Source organism: Dysidea avara, chromosome 11 (assembly GCF_963678975.1).
Source record: "Dysidea avara chromosome 11, odDysAvar1.4, whole genome shotgun sequence".
In the NCBI taxonomy this organism is placed as follows: Eukaryota; Metazoa; Porifera; class Demospongiae; order Dictyoceratida; family Dysideidae; genus Dysidea; species Dysidea avara.
The window spans coordinates 13,203,445-13,220,590 of NC_089282.1; the positions used below are offsets into that span (position 1 = coordinate 13,203,445).

The 17,146-nt window shown below is 36.9% G+C and overlaps 1 long non-coding RNA gene across 1 annotated transcript; it reads right to left on the reverse strand.

The window, feature by feature from the left end:
* Positions 1–10,028: 10,028 nt before the first annotated feature.
* Positions 10,029–13,111, reverse strand: LOC136237967 (uncharacterized). Its single transcript, XR_010692680.1, has 4 exons — positions 11,861–13,111; positions 11,443–11,506; positions 10,888–11,392; positions 10,029–10,824 (listed from the first exon to the last, which is right to left on the reverse strand). It is a non-coding gene; the product is annotated as an uncharacterized lncRNA (long non-coding RNA).
* Between the last annotated feature and the right edge of the window lie 4,035 nt (positions 13,112–17,146).

The following is a 17,146-nucleotide window of genomic DNA, read 5'->3' on the forward strand; positions in this document are numbered from 1 at the left end:
GTATTGCCTTAATAAATAAAAATCAATGCCGGGCAATAAAAGTGCAGGCATACACTTAAACTGATAACTGAACTGAATTTATAAACTATTAATTCTCATAGATATTCGTTCTTTGTGAACGCACCCTTCATTTGGAATTCCATTCTGTATTATATCTGGCCTAGGCCCTACTAAAGTTGCTGCCTTTCGTAAGGCTCTTTCACTTTTTTCATTGATTTACTTAATGGACCTGTTTTGTTTTGTATTGTAACTGTTTTTGTCATTGCTTTTGTTCTAGTTTTCTTTGTATTAACTTTATGTATGTATGTTAGAGAAGCACCCTTTGTACAGGCTATGCCTTTTGGTGCCACCCTGTCTTTTTGACAAATTAGATAATAAATAAATAAACAAACAAATAAACATTACTCTTTATAACTACAAAAACAGACAGTGTTTCTCTCATCTACTTTCTTTCAATAAACTACAATGCAGCTATGGTAAATCATATAACAACATGCATGTGGCCATCATGTCAGTAGTTGTCTATTACATCAATTACTGTACGGTGACAATAACTTGGTCTGGAAGATTTTATAATATCGATATAACACTTGGCATTCTGACTAGCTAGAGAATTCACTGAGATGGATCCTAGCCAACCCAGCTTATGCATGTACATTATGTTCACAAAGGAGCACGATTACTTATTTACTTATTTAACAATGATGGCGATTTTATTTCTCATTTCTCTATCTATGATTTATGTATGACAGTCACACTCAACTACCCCACCTCTCATTCCCCCAGTCTCTCATGTCCATACCACTATTTTGCCTCCTCTATTTTCTTTGTGGTGTCATTGGAGGTGAGTTAGGTGACCAAGTAGTAATATCCCAAAGAAGAGGAGGCACCAGAGATATAGTGGCCTTACCAAGCAAGGTATAGCCAAACCTAGTGGGGGTCCATCTGGTTAGGTCACTGCCATTATTAGTACATTTGTACTCTCACCCATTATTTAAACAATAGTTGCAGTATTATAATTTTGCTAATCATGACTGATGTCATGCATATGTCCCTAGGGTTTTAACTCAGTCATAACAGATATCTTGCTAATTGGTTGATGAAAGGTGATTGGAAAGTAGCGTATAGTACACTTGTAGTTGACTGCAATGACATTACTTTTATATGACAAGCCAAATAAAAATAATAATGGTACAAAGCAAGTAGCAAAAGTAACTGAATGTTGACTTCTGTGTGCATAGTCTTCAGTGTTGGGAGTAACGCGTTACATAAGTAACACGTTACGTTATATTATTACTTTTGTGGTATCTAATTAACATAACGAAATACGCTATAAAAATGGGTAATATAACTCAAGTTACTTTACTTACAAACGTAACACATTACCTAAGTAATATAGTTACTGTAACGAGTCTAATATTACGTAATATTATTACTACAAGTAACGAAGTTACTAATCTCGTTAGTTATCCTCTGAGTAACGTCTAGCCACAAAGAAGTAACGAAACCTACTGAATGAAACTTATATTATTCACCAGCTTCTTGCTTATAACCAAGATTTGGACATTGTCAAACAACGCAATCATGTCACGTGATAAGGTGGTAGTTTCACACGTGACAGCTTAAGGCTGTGGACACAAAGTAATATAATATGTAATGTTATTCTAGTTACTTTATTTTAAGGGTAATACGTAACTGTAACTAAATAGTTCAGTTGCAAGTAATATGTAATATGTAACTAGTTACTTTTACTTGCCCAACACTGATAGTCTTAGTAGTATAGCGGCGTAGCTCCCAAAATTGGCAATATTGTGCACTTTTTCATGAAGCCATGAAACTTTCCACATAAATAGTACTAATAAAAATGATCATAACTTTGTAATGAAATCACCTACTGACTTCCTGAGGCAGTAATTAACTTGTTACAAGATGGTACCAAACAAAAGATCTTGTTGATAGAAACAACTTGGTTTTTATTTGATTTTTTGTTTGTGCCGCTATACTATAGGTGAAATAGCAAAATTACATTATCAATTGCCAGGAGTAATGCCTGCCCAGTACATACATGTACAAAAATCACTACAATATCAGCTACCTCAGCATAACTACTCTATACAACATTCACTTCAAGGGATAAACTATAGCTAGCCAATCAATCCTATACAGTGGTTACACTAATCTTTAAATTTTTCAATGTTGTTAAGTCATGCACTGAATTGTGATCTGTATATCATCATACTGGTCTTTTATATAAAGTTTGTGAACATGTTTTCCTACATTGTAACATGCATTACTGCTGAATTGAAACTATAAAATTAATGAACATACATGTCATACAGTTTGTAACTTTTGCTTTTTGCCTTGTGGTACTGATCTGATACTGATTCTGCTGATGTAGGATTTTCTTATAACTGATCCAATTATAACAGTGCGGTAATCATGAATGTGAATAGATACTAGCTACTACCACAATAAGTAACATTTCCTTAATTCTCACTCAACTTTTATGTTGCAGAGGCCAAAGTGACAGTTTTGGGGTCAGGTATGGCTGTATAACAAGCTCATTGTTCTGAATTAGCAGTTCCCCAATGCAGCCAAGCATCTACTGAATAGCACAATGGTGAACAGGTCTGGGGCTCATTGTAATTGAATGCATCCATGCATTATATCAATGCCTACGTATATCAGCTGATTTATGTATGTCATTTCAATTTATACACATGATGGATGACAGTATCATTTACTGGTAGCTTGGGAATTTCAAATAACCATTTTCAATTATGCACCACACATGACTTTCACCACACAACATTCAATTCAGCAATATAGGGCCAGCATTCAGAACTTAAACAAGGAATTTTGATTGTCCTATACAGCCTATTAAAGAAGTGTTTGAAAAGTTGCAGAAAGGATGAGCCTTGATAGCCTTGATCCTGCAGCCATCCAATTTTGCTTGAACGCTGGCAAACAATCAGAAAAGTCTCAGTAATATATAGAACAAAACTTACTCTATAATGCAATCTGCATTAGCTATGTATGTATAGCTTGCGTTTGCATTTTATTCCATTCTTGACAGACGTGACCATTAGGAATGTGCGTATAGAGAGTGAGAAAAGTTTTAACTAAACATGTTAGCACACCATACACTGGTTAATATTATACTGTACATATACTAATAATGCTGCTATAATGTTATATAATATTTGGCTGCAAAAACTGCATGGGCTTATATAAACGGGCAGCATACTGAAGACAAGAGGAGTTCTTACAATACTTCCCTGGTTTACTAAAATTTAATCATTAACTGAAATTTGATACAGGTCTGCATCTTTATAAATTGTTTGATAAAAATCATCTACTACCTTACATAGTCTAGCAAGATATTTTTAGATAGGGGGGCTTTAGATTCAGTTTGGCAAGGCAGTGTTGAAGGGAAAAAACTCACACCTGCTAAGAATGGCTGCCCTCCACCAAATATAGATTATATCACTGATAAAGCACATAAAAATCCTTTTTTACAGCTTCATAGTTTGCTACACTGCTTCTCTGAATATTGACTGCTTTATTAGAGTAATTGACTTCTCTATTAGAGCATGTAGATATTTTTGCAATTTACAAGAAAATTGCATGGAGCCCCCCTTGCCATTCCGGGGTTGCTACACCTATGTCTTAATTACCTTAAACTCTACTGATTCAAATCAATATCTTCTGTGAGCCAGGCAGATACACAACACATTTGTAATGGCCAAGTTAGACAGGTGACACTTTCGTGCAGTGACCTGATTAGACCAGATTAGATTGTACTACAAACAAACAACAGAAAAGTAAAATGTTGAAAAGCAGATACCAGTGCAACCCTATAGTACTTGTACGCTATCTTGCTGGTCGTACCACAATATTCATTTGCAATTTCTCTAAGGAATTCATTTAGAGACCACTGAATAATATTGTAGTTTATTAATTTAGACTGCAAAATGAGTTGGAGGCTACTAAAGCTATGATTAGCAACCTCAGAGAACAGTTAGGTGAGAAAATGGCAAAATGACTTGTAACTGAACTGCTAATGAATTGAGGTTATGACATACTTTACCTACTGAGAAAGGAAATAAAACAAGATGGAAACTGAGGAACATGCAAGAAAAACTGAGAAGTGGATTCTAAATTAAATTTCTGCTAAAAAAATCAATGAATTCAAACTTTGTAGGGCTGCTGTTCTAGCATGAAAAGCAGTGGAAAGAGCTAAGCAGGTGTGTGTGTGTGTGTGTGTGTGTGTGTGTGTGTGTGTGTGTGTGTGTGTGTGTGTGTGTGCATGCATCCTCTCTAACATGCGACTTCTTGGTGATGTGGCTAATGGCAGCAGCCCTGTTGCTGACTGTGTGGTGGAGACCAGGCGGAAACAGGGTGTCCTTGGGTTAGCCTTGCCCACTATTGTCTGTGGTTTATCCTCCTAAGGGGGACAATTCACTGAAATGCTTGCGGTTACTCAGTGTCCCTTAGCTAGAAAGTGGGTGGGTGGGTGCCTCCCATGGGAGGTTGAGGTGGTCATGAAGTGTGCGTAGTATGTGCATATATGAGTTTGACAGTACAAAATTAATGGCTTGCACTTATACATCTTTACTACTATTATTTAGACTGCATACTCTTGTCCTCTCAGGATTACCAAACAAAAGGAATTGACATGCAGAGAGACATCATAGCTAGACGGGTTTACACTGAAACATTTTATATAGCTTGCTGATTATTAAGGCACCACTCTTCAAGTTGAAGGATGAAAATGTACAGGTGGCTATAGATGCTGAAGCTGCTAGGTAAATTCCTGTGCACTTATAGGGATTTAATATTTTGTTTATGGTGAGTAGTTGGGGGCAGATCCAGAGTTTGGAAAGAGGGTGATAGGGTCTGCGGAACACACTCCCTCAGAAACTAAGGGTATTTTATATGTTTTAATTTAAAGCACAAATATCTTAATTAAGTTATATGCGGTGACTGTTTTATTAGAGTATTTGACTGCCACCCTTGGATCTGTCACTGCAAGTGGATGATTAATATTAATATCAACTAGAATTGCTGGACATATGTTAACATCTAAATCTTTATTTCCTCATTCAGAGGCATGTTACTATTATTATGGTGTAGTGTATTGTGTGTACCTTGTAGGTGTGTTACTATGTGTATTGTGGCTGAATGGCTGCTCTGTATCAGGTGTGCTCTAGGGAATGGGTGGGGGAGTAGCTAGAACAAGCTCATGCAAACTTAGTCTCATGTAGCCAGACTGCTTTCTCTATAAAGAGAAAAAAAGGATGCAAACTGATAATAATATATGGTCCTTAGTGCGTAATTTAGAACAAACATTTTGAGGAGAAAGATTTCCTACCTTCTTTTTATGGATAATATATCCAGCACAGATGATTGCTTGTGGTTGTGTGATAAATGCAGAGAGACTGCCATGTTGTACATGTCATCATTTCAGAAGGCTGATTTCTTCATAACAGCTTTGTTTGTCTTCATGAAATCACGCCACTGTAAAGTACAAATACTGTAGTACTTGAATATTGTCAAACCTTTTTATCTATATATCTTTTGGACAGTAATTGTTAGTTTACATGAAATATTTTCAAGTAGTGCATTGAATAATTTTAATCAGTTTACATGGGCTTGTCCTACCCCTCCTCCCCTGCTGTGTTACATGTATTATTTGTGCAGTAAATGACTGTGTGTGTGTGTGTGTTTGTGCATGTGTGATGGGGACCTGGTGACCCAATGGGAACCAGGTGGTCTGATGTTAACTGCATGGGGAAGCAAATCCCTTGTCTCGCATGGTGGTGTTGGGTTATTATGGAACTTTAGGTTTTACAGCTTCTCTCCATAAGATCTGGACAGTCCTCCTGTGGGTTGCTGGTCTTGTCCCAGGAGGATTTACCTGCACAAGACTCAAGTAAACAGTGGCTGTGGTTTGCATGGCTACCGGAGGCTTTGCATGTGTGTGTGTGTGTGTGTGTGTGTGTGTGTGTGTGTGTGTGTGTGTGTGTGTGTGTGTGTGTGTGTGTGTGTGCGTGTGTGTGTGTGTGCATGTGTGTGTGTGCGTGTGTGTGGACTTCAAGTGCTCACACCTTCACCTGTGAGACATGGTGCAGCCTCCTGCGCATTACTATATAGTCCTGCCCAGTGTTTATTCTGGATTTCTCCTTTGAGGGGGAATCAAGAATTTGAGGGGTGACCAGGTGAAAGTCTGTTATTATAGTTGTCCAAGTTCACAACTATATAAACAGTTGAAATAGTTGCCAAACAGTGCATGGTTAGTCATTTAAGGCTGTGTCATGAGTGTTGATTTTTGTGATTGCATGGGTGAAGCCAGATCCTATGGTTGGTAGAGCTTGATGCATGAGTGTAGTAGTGATGACATACTGATGTAATATCTATATAGGAGACTAGGACAACCATGTGCATTGTGCACCTCATGTATACTGTACATTTTCTATTAGTAATGCATTGCATATATATATCAAGTGTTGAATCTTCACAATTTGTGTGAGATCATGGCCATCATTAAATTGTACGTTAGGTACCACAAAGCACTAGCAAATTACAAGATCTGCATGGGTGGATGTCTTCCAAGAAATAATTCAAAAGTTAGGGTGTTTGAAATTACTGAAATATTAGGGCATTTTCATGGTTATAGCAAAACAAATTTTTTTTAAAATCAGGTTTTATGAGATTAAATCTAGGGGGTATTTGTGCTGGCCATTTTGAAATTAGATTTTTTTTTACAGGTTACACTTTCTGAGATTGAATTTAAGGACAATTTTGAGAGTTAAGCGTGGTTTGTTAGTTGAGATATTTAAAATTAATTGATCTGATACTGAATCTGAGAGCAATTTTAAAGATTGAATCTGAGAGAAGCTTTGTGTGTCATTTTAAAAGCAAAATATAGTTATAGTAGTCACTCACAATTTTAGGGGGTAAGTCTGAGATTTTAAGGGGGGAAAGTCCCCCCCCCCCCCCCCTAACAGCCCTAGAATAAACACTGGTCCTGCCCCAGCAGGATTTACCTGCACTGACTCATAGCACCTGAGTAGACACAGGTGTCCCAGTGCTGGTTTAACTGGGTAGGTGGCACGACCTAGCATGGCAGCTGAAGCCTTTGCTTTTACTTTGTATGTAGTAAGTTGTGTACAATGAAAGTGCAACCATAAGCTTTGTAACACATGCTTGAGAAATAGTATTGAGCATTTGGTTGCTATCAGGAACACATATTATATGTGTTATGCACCTGTTAGTTTATGGAGGTCTTGCTATAGTATTGTGAAATCTATGAAGTGTTTATACAGCTACCAGGAAAATCTATTTTCAGTGTAGCTATAATTTCAGCCTGAGAGCATCATGAAACCACAGCCGGAGTGATTTTACTCAGTGCTTATAATGAAAACAACATTTATTCAATAAATAGTATTTTATAAGTGGAATATACATGCATGTAAATAATGTAGTACTATGATTTTTACGATTTATCAAGATATACAGAGTTATATTTATTAGAAATAAATCTGTATTACATATACACTGAGTAGATATAGTTTAGTCTTTTATATAAACCCACCATTTTTGCAAAATTCTGTTTTTGTTATAAAAATGTCACTTTGGTGCACAGTGAAACAGGCTCAAACCAACAAAACCTGTACACCATCGAATTCACTTTTTCATGGAGACTGAATAAGAAAATGTTTCGTGTTTGTAGCTTTTGAGTTATGTCTGAATGATGTGGAATATAAAGTTTACCATTGTCATTTCTTTGCCTTCGTTGTGCATGCAGAGGAACACAGGGAAACTGTAAACAAACGTGTTATTGTAACACCTTAGGTGTCATATAGTACATGACTACTGCAGTCACTATATACATGATATGACACCTAAGGTGTTACCATAATACTTTTGTTTAAACAGTACAGACCTCAATGGATTTTGCTAGTTCATAGTAAACAGATTAAATCATTTCAGCTGTGAGTTATATGATTTATTTTGTATCGTGACATACTTATTTATGTCGTGATATGATAGATAGAAATTATTATTGTGATAGAACTCACGTGACTTACCCAGCCAGTACTATGTAAGCTTATAAAATGGTGTCTAGTTTTGCCAAACCTTACACTGCACTCTCATTGAGAGTGTAGTTATACCATTAGATATTCTGGTAACATGTACATCCAATCTAGTATCCTTTCTACCATTTTGAAAGGTGCTAGGTAGATACACAGATATGTTTACAGTGGTCAATACAATGCAGTGGTCAGTAAGAACAGTAGCTCAAAGAGCTGATTGCAATTACACTTGTAATAAATAAAGATGACAAAGGTATTGCAGATTCAACTAAGTGTTGAAGCTATCAACTGTTATGGGTATACTGTATATTGTGACATATATTCATACTGTAAGGGTTAGGGTTAGGGCATCAGAATCCCAAACATAAGATTCTGGAACTACATATATAGTCAGAGAACATATCATTAAAACAGGTGCAGTTCGAATTCAACTAAAGCTCTGGCTGTTTCAATTACATTTTCAGAACACAAAGCTGAAGATTGAAATTGCCAGACAGCAGAAACTATAAGATCATTACCCTGACTTGGAAAATTCCTTAGCTGCTGCAAATGGAAAAATCTAGCATTTTGTGTATGTAAATGTAGCATGAATTGTGATGAACATTCAGTCCAATACTTTTAACCTATAGCATAGCAGCAGCATGATAGTGACCCGAATTCATACATGATACATTGTACTATAACTGCCTCAAGTATAGCTATACTGAATCAGGTAACTCTTGAGTAACCTGTTCAAAAGTGTATAGTTGCACTATAATCCCCCATGCTGTGTTATGCAACTGTGCAGTTTTCCACACTGCTTTATGCAGGTCATGTTGTATGATAGCTATGACCAGGAACTGATGTTTTTACTCCAGTCTGCATGATTATTTCATTAGTTAAATTTGGAGTATAGGTCTATCTATACATGCTTCAAGGGCGGCTCTAGGATCATAGTTTTAGGTAACTGCATGCTGAGAATAACTGCCCTCTACTAATTATATATATATGTATATATTAATATCACTGATAAAGTACATAAAAATCCTATTATACCTACATATAGCTTGCATGCTATATGCTGCTGCTGCTGCTGCTACTGCTGCTGTTACTGCTCAGAATACTGTGACTGCTTTATTAGAGTGATTGACTGCATCTCGGTCTGAATGTGACTGGTTTCTGGAAACTTCAGAAATCCCCCCCCAGACTGCTTTCTTGAACACCATGCATATAGTAGTTAATCATCACTCACAGTATATGGTGCTGTATGTGTGATTTACATCACCAAATAAAGGAACAGTTCAAATGAATTATGTAAGCAAAAGTTTTCATACTGCACTTTTTTTGCTAGCTACAGCAATACATGCCTTGTAGCTAGCAAATCTTTTTTTTAAATGTAGCAACAATAGTTAAGAAACATATATGCTATTATCCATGTAGAAACAGCCAAGCTGTATAAAAAGAGTGCAGCAGCCTTCAAAAAGCTTCGGTGAAAAAGTTGTGAAATCAAAGGTGGCAGCCATGAAATGGCTGTAATAATGTTGATGATAAATTCGTTGTGCATTAATAAAATTTAGAGGCAATTAACCAGCAATGCATGCATGACCAAATAAAGGAATAGCTCAAATCAACATGCGAGCAAAAGTTTTTTTTTTAAAAACTCGTACTATACTTTTTTTTGCTAGCAAAAGTTGTTTTTAAATGTAACAAGAGTTAAGAAAACTATATCATGGTTGTTTGAACCAGCACTGGTTTAAATTGCATATTGATAGCTAATACTATACCCTTGCGAGAGAACTTGTGAGTAAACAATTTGCACCATAATTATCACGTGCCTTTCAAGTCGAAATTTCCATAGCAGTGTTTGACTAATTGATATGCAGTTTTTTAAAAAAATTTTGATGCCAAGCAATAAGACATGTTTTTTTTTGCTGACCATGTGCACATTGATAAGATCCCTACAATTTGGCACAATTTTATATGTCTAAGAAACTGTACACACATTAAAATCATAACAGTTCAGGTAATACCAGCTGTGTTGCTGTGCATAGAATAATAACGTACAATTACAAGCAGAATGCAAAAAAAAAAAGTAATTACACATACAAATAAGGTAGCTGTGTAGCTAGTCAGTACTAGTGTTGTTCTCTAGAGTGTAAAAAAGTTCAAGTACAATATAGCAGTAAGAGTGCTGAGTAAAAATACTACAGAGTCAATTTCAGCACTGTTAGCTCCACCTTCAGAATCAGCTGTTGGAGTGGTTGTAGGTGGTGGAGGGTTGGGACATCTACCAGGACTAGTGACGTTACACTTTGACCACAGTACATCTGTGTGCAAGGTTTCGTTCTCCCACGGGCTTGCTACAATAGCTTGATTAACAATGCAACAATCACTGGAATGCAAAGCTAGCTGATCTCTACACAATTCGTTGCAATGGCTACCAGGTACTGGTAGCAACTCTACACTACATCTGGACCTGTATGAGTAGTCGGGCATGGGGAATAGAGTAGCACAGAACGTGTTGTGTTCAGTACTGACACCACACATCAAGTTTACAATAGCTCGTTGCTCAGTGAATTCTGGATCAGTGCTGTTGCAGTGCTGCATTCTTTCGTAGAGATCCCTGCATCCGTTGGAACACAAGATTGTCGCATTACATGGTAGATTTCCAGTAGATTGACAAGCCAAGTAGACATCTCCACACTGGCTGCCATTCTTGTATTCCTCGACAGTAGCTTGGCAGTCACTTTACAAAGAGCAACCACGCGTGGATAAATAATACTGAAACCTTATGGCTTTATTAGCTTACATGGGTTCTTGGATCCCAACTGCGAATGCTACGAGGCAGACAGCTATTAGCCAGCAGGATTTCATTTTCATTGCAACCATCCACTTTAGCCGCGACACTCAGAAACTACAACAGCTAACTAAAGACGCTGTTTTTATACGGTGTACCGGTACAGTTTAGAGTCTATTTTTGCGATGTGCGCATGCGTAGTAACGCATGCAAGTGCGGATGGTGTGACTTAATGTCTATTATAGGAATAAAATATTGTACGCAGGAAAAAAGAATTAAAAGCCATCATCTAGAAAATGCTGACTATTGTGTGAAATTTTTTAACCTCCAGTAGATTTTTCCGTAGCTAGGTGCAGTCTTCAGTTCCTGTTACCATCCGATTGAAAATATGCATCTTGCAGTAGTGTCACATCATGTCTTGCCCTTGTGTCTTTCCCATTGTAAAGGTCCATTCCTGCTATCTCATAGTCCATTGAGACAAGCAATAAAGATGAGGTACATCATTGTATTTTCCATCCTATGAGGGAAAGAAGTAATGATACACTTACTGACTCACAGGATGCTTACATGTACTGGCTAGGAATATCCCATATGGTCAATGTCCAAGTCACCCTTAGCAACATGTGGCATACTGTGAGACACAAAATTAATATAATACAGTGGAACTTCTCTTAACACAATTACAAACATTTTACTCCCAACAACAAAATCTGGCCCACATACAGTGTATTTTTATCTCTGAAAGAGGAAACCCTTTTAAAATCAACCAAAATTTCTGAGTCTTTATATAATCAAGTTTCTGTTGCAGTGAAAACTGTCAACAACAGTCACCTATGGTCCAAAAAATTTTGATCTCTATATTGAGCTGTCGGTTGCATTATTAGGCTGTACACAAATGACACAGGGACTTTTTCATTGGCTAGTTTAGACAGGAGACCGGAGTTAATTGTACACCTATATAACTCAGTACTGTGATTTTAATCACCTGTGACAAAGCCTGCATTTTTCTACAAAGAAATTCTCCATTGATCATGAATATCACTGTCTTAATACTAGTGCTGACCAACTGGGCATTGCCATCCTCAGAAGTGGGTTGTTATCAGTAACTGATGATGAATTTGCCATGATTATAGCTCACATGACACACACAGAAGTGATGTAGCAGAAGATCCATTAGTACCACTAAGGTCCCTGCGAAACTTATTCCTTCGAACAATTGTAAATATTTTCAAAGTCCTAGAGTTAGGAACACATGTGGTGTGTTACTCTGAGAGTAGTATGCTTCGGGTAAGAAAATGGCCATGTATCCAACTGGGATCTGAAAAGTGCTAAAACATCTCTTTCCACTTTCGGCAAGTCATTACTCTAGTCTATGTATGTAGTCTACTTTCCACATCAAATGCAATCCATCGCTAGTCTCAGCAAATAAAACGGCAGAATTAGTATGCAAAAGATCCACAGAAAAGCACATTTCAATTACAGTTAAGGATTACTCAACCAGCCCACCTCAAGTGTCCAAATCCACTGGCCATTTGTGACCTTCCTAATCTGACATTGCTAGTACTTACCATCATACGTTGCTCTGGATCACATGACTCCAGTGTCTGTGGCTATATGGAGGCATAGACTTTGGAAGAACATTACTCAATGACATTCACATTATAAGGACATGATTATTACATTCCTATCTAACTGTACATTTAACTAGGTAGTTCCCCACACTATTATATTTTATAATAATTAAACATAACAGTCTTTAAACTGAACGTGTTAGATTCTTGAGTGATGGTCTGTCATAACTGTTATTTCATTTTCTCATGAATTTAAAAGAAAAATAACCAGGGAACTTATTTGAGACCAGGTGTGGCTGATGATCAAAACAGGCATATATTCATAATATGAAAACATGTAATTTTACCATCTGTCTATCTATGAATGCTACAATAACACAATAATTTGTTAAAGTATGTGCAAGTATGTACAAGCTTGACACCATTGCAGTCCATGCCTCAAGAGTCAATGCAAGTTATACTACCTGAACACTGAAACAAAATCCTGGAGACATTCATTGCATATTATATGTATTTGGAAATAAGCATACATACAAGTACAGAACCCATATGATTCCTAAAGCAGCCGACTGAGTTGTCTTAGGTGCTGTTTGATGCAGTATCAGGATCAGCACTGCCTTGATCATCATTCAAATGATAATTACAATAGTTGTCATTGTCCATGTCAAGATCATCAGGATTGTCCTACAAATAATTGAGGAGGAATAATTTTGGAGGGATAAAGTATAGTCTCATACCCAATTGCCCATGGCACTCAATTACACAAAGGTTGCCTGGTAACATCAGTTAAACTTCTTCATGCCAGAAATGCACAGTACTATTATAACAAAGTTAGGAGCCTGTAAGTTTCATACTGTCCCTTGTGCTCAGTTTCATGTGCATGGGGCTTAAAAATGGGACTAACAACCTGCAGCCTTAACATGATCAAACATGCGGGTGAGAAACATGCAGCAACAACATTTTAGAGCCCTGGAGCAATGAAACAGACAGTATAAAAATATTAGCATCATATAGAGCTGATTTGATAGCGTTCCTTATAAGGTTTAATTTAATTCACAACAATCATAATGATTGCCGGTTTTGATCTCTTTTAAAATAATTATATTTTTAGATTAAGACTAGAAGATGAATCACTTTAATACACACAATGTACAATCTAGTGAAAGAGATTTAGTGATTACAGAATGTCATTCTTGGACTTTGAGAACCATTTCACAAGAATGCCACAATCCCATGTAGGGCAGAATATTGCACTCTTGGTGATTAAGGCAAAAACAGATTTTCATGCTCTTAACATTTTATGAGAAATTTCATTTGTAGGCCATCATGATATCCTTACATATTCAAAACCTTTTACTTTTAATTAGTTTCAGTAATTGTATCGAGTTGAGAATTCGTTATCCCTTACGACAGGCAAGCTACATACAATGAGCCTTATCCAAAAAATGGCAGACAGGATTTTAAGCTACAGTCAGTTACAATGCAAATAGATATATATGTTCTTACACATTTAAGAATTAAAATCAGGTGGGCCCCATTTGGCACCACCAAATATGGTACATTTATTACCTCTTACTTTCATTACCTATAATGACATGTTGTTGAAGTAACAGTGGAATTGTTATTCCACCCACTATCACAGCCATTTTTATCAATTTACGACATCATGTTTCATCGATCAGATAAGGATGACTTGACAACTTCATATTATCAGATTGCATGTACTTTTATGGTAGTGTGCAGAAATTAGCTCAATACAATAAGCCTTTACGGTAACGAAAACATCAAGCATTTATGTATCACCAACACAATGTAAGAATATTGATTAAAATACAGCGAGTGTTCACATTAAACAACTTCCAATGCAGTGAAATCTCAGACATATTGTTTTGTTGCCAAGTGAAAGGTGTATGTAGTCACACGGTTAGCCTGCACTAGTAAAAGTATAGCTCAAAATTATTTGATAGGGAATCCTGACTGGTGAATCACGGAATTTTTATAGATTTATAATTCTGCAGATCTTAATGTTTCATATATTTCTGCTGGTACAGGCTAAAAGCTTTTACCCTTTATAATTTCACGCACAGTATGACACAAATGGTTGGAAGCTGAATGTTCTACTATAGTATATTTCTACTTGCAGCACGTGTATGGTTTCTTCTAAAGAGCCTGTGACAACATTTGAATGCTGATCTCTGATTTACCTACACATGAAAAATACTCGATCTATTGAATGCTATTTTGCCACAAAGCCATATAAGTGTTTCAAAATCTATGACATACTGTAATTTTCCCTTTTAAGCAGGAATTGTGTCATGACAGGCCTTAAAGTAATGGTCAGTCAACTGACAAAATCCACACATATAGCACAATGTCAAATGTCCTTGCAAAACCAATAGTGGTACCATAAAGGCGATGTACAGTTTGTTTGTAGTGCTAACAATAAGTCACTAATTGGTTGCTAGGAGATACCAGGCTACATTTTCCCAACCAAAGGATTTACCAATGCCACCTCCCTTTAGTGTACTGCTGTAATGACCACAGCCTGCAGCTAGGTGGTTGTAGTTAACCTCAAAACATTCAATTATAGTAATGAAAGCAGTACAATGGAAACTCCCTATTCCAATCAAGTAGTGCAACATGTTCCTTATAGCTCATGTTCATACTGTAACATATTAGGCTAAGTCGTCAAGTATATCAGTGGCAAGTCATTACATGTAGCCGACACACTATCTTGTGCACATGCCTCCAACAATTTTCAATCCTCAGCTCATGATCATGACATGGAACCAGCAGTTCATCAGTGTATTTTACATCTCCCAATTGCTAAGTCTCAGACAGAAGAACTACAAACAGCTACCTCCACAGACAAAGTGTTACAACAACTGTTGTGTATCCTTGACACTGGATGGCCTAACAACATTACCAATGTTCCCCAGGACATCCGTGAGTACTGGGATGTATGCAATGATACCCACACTGCTGAGAATTTATTGTCGACTATTACTTGAAGTATTCTGAAGTAATCCCTGTGATGGCCAAGACAGCAGAAGCTACAATATTAATCACAGCATTGAAAGGTATCTTTGCCAGACATGGCATTCCGAACAAGTTGATTGCTGACAACATTCCATTCAATAGTAAGAAGTTCCATCAGTTCAGCAAACAGTGGAACTTTGAAGCGATCACATCCAGCCAGTCCTACTTACCCTCACAGTCTAATGGATTTGCTAAACGCAATGTACAAACAGTTAAAAAGTTACTGAAGAAGGAAAGAGAAAGAGGCAATGATGAAGCATTAGCTCTACTAGAGCTCCGCAATACACCAATTACTGGTTTACCATACTCACCAGTGCAGTTGTTAATGAACAGAAGGTTTTGTGGATGTTTACCATTTACAGATAATGCTTTACAACCAAGAGTTCTAACAGAAGCGAAGACTTGATTACAAGACTGCCAGAAGAAACAGAAACACTACTATAACAGACATCTAAAAGTTTACCACCTTTGACTCAAGATGATGTTGTACACTATAAGACCTATACATCCTGGGAACCTGCAGTGATCACTCAGAAACACTCTGCACCACGTTCCTATGATATAGTCACCAATATTGGTAACTTTATCATAAGAAACAGACATCACCTAAAGCCAACACAAGAAACAAGACCAAATGTAACTCTGCCAGTTGATGGTGATGATGACATTGACATTCCAGTGACCATCTCTTCCCCTCCATCATCATCAAGACCAACACAACTGGCTTCAACAGTTAATGCCAACAAAGGTCAGGTGACAGAAGAGCGTACACGAAGTGGAAGACTGGTGAAACCGCCTCCATGATATGGTGACAACTAACTTTGACTCATTTTATTATTTGATTGTATGATTTTCTCATTCTTTTTGTATGTTATCCATCTTGTAGAGGGTGTAACATATTAGGCTATTATGTGTATACGTGTATGTACACCGTCACATGATGTATCCATGCAAAGGCATTAAATAAGATTATTAGAATCACCACACATACAATTTAAGTCTATGTCCTTACTATTGTGAATATATAAGGATATTCGTCCTTGGCACCTTAAGAATTAATTAAGCTCTGCATGATCACTTGATCAAGTTTTGATCCTGGATCAAGCACTGTCACTTTAATAGTCATTGTACTACTATGATTTGTGACTGCAGTCAAAGTTATTCACAATTAATTTAAAAAAAATGCCTTTGGCTATCCCAAGAAGAAATGATGTGCACAAGATTCACAAGCTACTTGCAAGAAAAGGGTCATTTTCCATACAACAGTCTTGACGCTTTTAATTACCTGGGATTGACTCTTCTCCATATGTTCACATACTAGTTACTTATGCAGATTGAAGCTCCTTTGACATTGTTTGTTAATTGACTTTCACTTTGATTGCAGTTGCAGATTGTAGTAGTGGTCATTGCTATTGGAAAGATTCTCCCTTGAATTGCTGCTACACAGGTCTGTTGCCACAAAATCTACGACTATCTGAAACAAATACTGTGACTATATCAAACAGAAGGAATAACTCACTGCAATCAGAGAGGCACATATAACTTCACTAAAACTAAAATTCTGGTGGTATTAAAAGGGACCAAATGATTTTTGGTAACACAAATCCTGGGCCCCAAGATGTGGATAAAAATACCATTAATGCCACGTAAACTTAATTATT